We start from the raw sequence: 6,780 nt of genomic DNA, 5'->3' as shown, positions 1-6,780 counted from the left end.
TAAGATTAATTGGTAACAATTTCATTTTTATGCATGACAATGACCCAAAGCATACATCAGGATTGTGCACAAATTATCTAGAAGGTCTTCAACGAGATAACATTTTGACGTTAATGTCATGGCCTCCTCAAAGTCCTGATCTAAACCCTATAGAACTTTTGTGGGACGAACTTGATCGGCGAGTAAGAAGAGAAGCTCCAACATCTCAACAACATCTCTGGGACATCTTACAGAGAGAATGGAACAATCTTGAACGCGAAACGCTTATAAAATTAATTGAAAGAATGCCACGCATTGTCCGTGCAGTATTAAGTGCTAAAGGGGGATATTTTGATGAAAAGAAAGTTTAACTTTTATTTCGTATAATGTTTATTTATCCATTACTAGTTTATTTATTCATGTTTCCAAAATAATAAATATTATAATGCATTCTAATTTGCTTGTATTTTTGTTTATTTTACAGTATTTTAAGCCTTTTTTCGAAAATAAAAGAGGTGTCCGAACTTCCATGAGCGGCAGTGTATATATATATATATATATATATATATATATATATATATATATATATATCTACACATACAAGGGTAAGAAAAAATTATCCGCACTTTTGCTAGAACACGTCTTTAAATTTGTTATACTGCGTTCCGGGTAGGAATCCGCATGCTTTAAGTTGGCACTACTAGGGTCCTATAATTAAAATAAAACCTTGATCGCGTCAATTTGTTTACCACTACAAGCGTGTAAACATGACCGCTGCGCTAGAAATTTGCACCAAGGAAAAACAGAGAACTGTAATACGATTTCTTTAATCGAAAGGAGTGAAAGGTGCTGAAATTCATCAGAGGCTTTCAACACAATGCGGGGACAGTGCTTTACCATAAGTGTATATGAATGGATCGAAAAGTTTAAAAGTTGACGCACAATTGTGACATATGAAAAGGGAGCAGAACGCCCGTCAACTTCTACTACCGAGGAAAAGGTTTAACAAGGTCAAGAGTTGATACTGGCAAACCAGCATATTGTGTTAAAAGCCTCCGATAAATTTCACTTCTTCCGACTAAAGAAATCTTATTACAGCTTTCTGTTCCTCTTTGGTGCAAACTTCTAGCGGAACCGTCATTTTTACACGCTCGTAGTGGTAAATAAATTGACACGATCAAGATCCAGCTTTGGTTATAGCCCAGCCAGAAATGACTTATCGAATCGATGTCGAATCGATGTTGAATTGACGTCAAAACCATTGAAATTACATCAAATCGAAATAATGATCAAAATTTGAGGCTGTTCTGATGTCTGTGTTTTATATGATATTTAAAAAAAAACAAGTTATTTGTAACATCTACTTATCAGTACGCTAAATTATAATTTTCCCATTTAAGTATATATATTTTCTGTGAGAACATCAATATTTCATTGATTCGATATCGATTCGATACTATTTCAATTAGAATTTTATATAATCACTTTTATTTACATTATATAAAATACAATATAAATAAAAGATTATATTGTATTAGCAGACATAAATAATGTAAAAATTTTAAGATTTTAGTATTTAATAATTATGTTACAATATTAATTTTTTAGTTACCAGCTATAACTTCGTAAAGAAATGAATAAAATTTAAATTAAAAAAGTTTTAAAACTTAAAATCTCTACTTTCGAAAAATCTCTTTTTTGTAAAGAACAGATAAATATTTTTAAAATTTTTGTATAAAATTTATTATATTTATTAATATTATATATAAAAATTGATTTAATTATTAATTATAAATTATTTAATTAATAAATTATTATTATTAATTATTTAATTATTATAAAGAAATAAATATTGACAACAAAAAAGTTTCATATATGGACGATTAATATTTTATTACTTATATTATGTATAAGCCACGTTTGTTGCGTGTATGCAAACAACACGGCAACTGAGTAAATTTACATCGGTTTGCAACCGCGTTTTATCTATGTGACACAAGAGGAAAAAAGAAAGAAAACAATCAAAGTTAGTTTTGCCGAGTATTACTATCAAATTAATAGTTGTTAGTAGCAATTAGAGACGATTGGTTCGTACTTTTAGATTCAGCCAATCATCTTTGATTGTTACTTATGCTATTCCCAGGGAGAAATGATAGATTGAATCGACGTCAATTTGACGTCGATCGCATTGACGTCAATCAAACATTAACAACATTTACAATCTTTGATAGGTTTAGTTAAATAATACCGATAAAAAAATTTAAGTTTAATAAAATTTAAAAATTGAATAAAAAAATCTATATTAATTTTTCAAAATCTGTAGATATATATTATATATTATATTTTATTTTTCTAATTATTATTAGATTTTATTTTTCTATTTTTATAAATTGTTTAAGCGTAATGCATAATATAAAAATTTTAAAAAATTTTAAATCAGTTGCATTAAGAATTCTAAATACTCACAGTGACTACATTTAGAAACTGACATTAGTAGCGAGAAATGTTACGCTGAGACTAGGAGAATTCTTGCGTGCTATTTTTAAATGAAAAGATATTTTGATAAAATAACATTCTAAATTATTTTAACTAATTTGTACAATTGTTTGAAAACTATTTTTTTTTGACAGTTGCTTATTAACTGCCAAAAAAAGCCTTTTGACAATTTTACAAATTTGTTAATGTGATTTATAGTGTTGTCATCAAAATATCTCTTTATTTAAAAATGGCACACAAGAATTGTCAGCGTCTCACATCACATTAAAATTCGATTTAATCATAATTTATGAAATCCTGTAATTTTGGATTGAAATGGTAGATTTAATGAGTGAGTGCTGGCTCCACCGCTAGGCGGTTACGTCGCGGTGAATCTTCTCGTAAGTCGAATGCGGCCACAGGCTTTATATCTAGGCGCCACCGTGGCCGACTCTCCAGCTCATACTTCAGTGAAACTGTTAGAAGCTGCTTGTTGTAACTTTGACACGAATACTCGCTCTCGTTCTTTTCATACGTGACGTGTGTGTGGAATACTGTTCAACATAAAATTTTATATTTTTACATGCAAATAACAATTTATATTGTTATTTAATTTTGTACATGAATTAAATTAAATTAAATTTAAATTAATTTAATTTAAATTAAATCTTTTTTAAATTTTTTTTTAACAAAAAAGATACAAAAAATACTTTTTTTTGTCAATTAAACATTTATTACGTTTACATTAATGTATTCTGTTTTAATAAATCTATCTGGGTTTCGATCTTATTTTTAATCGATCTTAATACCGTATTTTCGGTTCAGAAATCCCGATCGATTCGAGTTACTTTTTTTAAATCGGTTTTAATCGCACATTTTCGGCATATTGTACTTTTAATCAAATGTTTTAACTTTTGACATTCTTTTTTCCTTCCTTTCAATCCATTAAACAATTTCTGGGAAATGATAATGGAATCGATGTTAAATTGACATCAATTTGACATCAAAATTATTTTGACTTCAAATTGACATCAATTTGACATCGAAATCATTTCGACGTCAAATTGACATCAATTTGACGTCGAAATCATTTTGATATGATTCGACATAGGTCATTTCTCGTTGAGTTATAGTACCGAAAGGATGTTAATATCATTTATTAAATATTTTATACACGTTGATATTGACATCGAAATGGCATCAAAATTTGAACATTTTAACATCGATGTCAACGTGAAATTTGATCTCATTTCGACAGTCAAAATGACGTCAATTTGACGTCGATCCGACCTATCATTTCTCCCTGGGTCAGCGCCGTGAGCGCGTTCTTATTGTATGGTACACCCACGGTCATCGATTCTGTCCCTCGGAAAATTTTCCAAATTGAGAAGTCACTATCTGTCTACATACTTGCAGTTCATGATTAACGTAGAAATTATTAATTAAATGCCGCTGGAACAATGACAATACAATAATTTAATAATAGTTTGATAGTTTTTTAAAAATTTATCTTTAATTTATCTTCTTTTTCATCACGAGAAATTATTAATCTTCAAAACTCAAGTTTGCGGATTAATTACCGAAAATTTATCGTATTTGATAGAAAGGTTACATCGCTTTTATGTCAAATGCGGTTGCAAGCGGCCGTCGCGACTATAAACTCTGACGTTACGTTAAACATGAACTGTGAGTGTGTAGAAAGATAGTGACTTCTCAGTTTGGAAAATTTTCCGAGAGACAGAATCGATGATCGTGGGTGTACAGTGTACAGTCGTGAGCTAAAAGGCTGCAACACATTTTTTCCGATGGTGTTTGGAATGTAGACTTGCACATTGAACGGCAAACGTAATTGGTGCTTACCCAAGCAGAACAATAAGTCAAAATGACATCAAAGTGATTCACAATTGTTTCAAAATGACATCAAAATGAATTGTAATTGATTGAAAAGTGACTTTTAATGATCATTTTGCAGTCACTTTGACATCATTTTGACGTCGTGATAACTCCCTGTTCTGCTTGGGTACCTGTGGATCTAATCAATTATGTTCGCCGATCAATGAGCAAGTCTACATTTCAAAAACCATCAAAGAAAATGTGTTGCAACTTTTTAGCTCACGACTGTACACCCAAGGACTTTGATTCTGTCCATGAGAAAATTTTCCAAACTGAGAAGTCACCATTTTCTACATAGTCGCAGTTCATGATTAATGAAACGACTAGAGTTTATTGGTCGTTACGTTAATCATGAACTGTAAGTATATAGAAAGATAGCGACTTCTCAGTTTGGAAAATTTTCCCATGGATAGAATCAAAGTCCTTGGGTGTACAAGACAATAATTCGTTTTTCGTTTCTGGGGACCAATTTTCAAGTTCTTACGAATAACTTTCGCATACAAAAATAGCAATTTTGTACACAGTCAGCTAATCACAGTCGAAAAACTATTTTCGTATGCAACAGTTATTCATATGTACTTAGATTAAGGCTTTAGTAACCCAATTAAATGTAGATGCAGTAAAAAAAAAACAGTATTTGAAATCTAGTCAAAATCGAGCTAAAATTGAGCCAAAATCGAGTCAAAATCGATCATATTTTAGTCAATAATTCATTTCGAAAAGTGTGACATAATCGAATCGAAATCGATGAGTATTTCGATTAGTTTTTGATCACTATTTTCGATGTCGAATCGATATTGATTCGATGAGTCATTTCTGGCTGGGAGGACCCCAGTAGTGCTAACTTAAAGCCTGTCTGTCTGGAACGCAGTGTGATAAACTTAAACTTTGTTCTAGCAAAAGTGCAGATAAAATACATTTTAGAGAAGACACAGTCATGTGTAAATATTTATTATAATAATCTATAATATATATTATAAAAAACGTAAACTAAAACTTTTATTTAATAAATCTTAGATTCTAATTTGTACTTTGCATTGCAAATAATCTTTAATTGCGCATTTTAATGTATAGCTTTTTAATTTGGTGACTACCCGACAGTGCGGAAAGCCAAAAGTCTCATTCACACTATTCACAGTGAATTTTCATATTTGTTCACAGGTCGTGAACGTGAATTTTTATTATCAGTGACTAATTCACAGATAGTGAATTTTCGCTCAACTCTACATTAAGATGTAGATCAAAATTCTTTTGTCCACAGACTTATTTCGTATATCGATAATAATTTGTTCAATGTTGCTTTAACGTTAAAGCAACGTTAACATTTAACGTAGAAAAATCGACGGTAATTGTTCAGAATACCTCACTTCACCTCCAATTTTGACGAAATTAGGTTCATTCGATGCGTTTTCGCTCAAAATGAACAAATTTGACAGAAAAAAGTGTCGCTCTGTCTCGCGAACCGAGATATCAATCGTTAAAGTTGGCGATTGTATAGGTTAGAAAACCTATCATCAAAATATAAAACGTCTATATAGTTCTAATAATTAAATTCTATATAATAATAGTATTATCATGTGACTAATTAATTATATTGATTTTATATTGCTACAATATCATGTTGCAATATTGACTATATATTAGTACATTACATACTTGTTATGTTAATACTATGTAACAATTGCACATTTATATTATATAGAAAGAAGCAATAGATATAATAAACATAGCTGTGATGTAAATATTATGAAACATTTGTTATATAAACTGTTACTCCCAAATTATATAGCAGTTACAAATTGTGTCGACTAGGACGTTCACATATTTTTTTATGCCATCGGTGTGACAGATTTCTTAACCTCACAAGTGTCAATCTTTATCGCTTTATAACTGTTTACCTGCTTAAGAGCGACAATTTTATATTCATATTCATGTACTAAAATACACAATATTATCAAGTTTGAACTAAATCAATGAAGAATTTCAGTTTACTTCAATGCTTAATTCTGCATAGAAGTTCGTAGAGTTTAAAAATTCTCGGTAAAATAAAATCGGAGAAAATATCAAAGAATATTCCCGTATTATACCGTTAGTACAAGAATTTACGAGAATTTATGAGAAGATTCATTATCAATATTTATTTGTTGTTTATTCACTTAAAACATGTAAATTTAATAATTAAATAAAAAAGCATAAAAGTGTTATAAATTAAAATTAACTGCATAATTTTATTTATTTTTAAATCTAATTTTATTTATTTAATTTATTTTTAGTATACTTAGCTAAAGCTACATAAATGACAAAGTATTAATCTCTGCTTTGGTATCACATAATATATCACACTGTTTTGATCTGTCAGAAAATTAATACCGTTAATTATTATAAATTTATCAATCTAATCGAAAATCAAATAAAATTTTTGAAAACTAAAAC

The sequence above is a fragment of the Solenopsis invicta genome, chromosome 10 (assembly GCF_016802725.1).
Source record: "Solenopsis invicta isolate M01_SB chromosome 10, UNIL_Sinv_3.0, whole genome shotgun sequence".
NCBI classification, from domain to species: domain Eukaryota; kingdom Metazoa; phylum Arthropoda; class Insecta; order Hymenoptera; family Formicidae; genus Solenopsis; species Solenopsis invicta.
The sequence above is the reverse complement of the archived record's forward strand: the minus strand, read 5'-3'. Positions refer to the sequence as shown.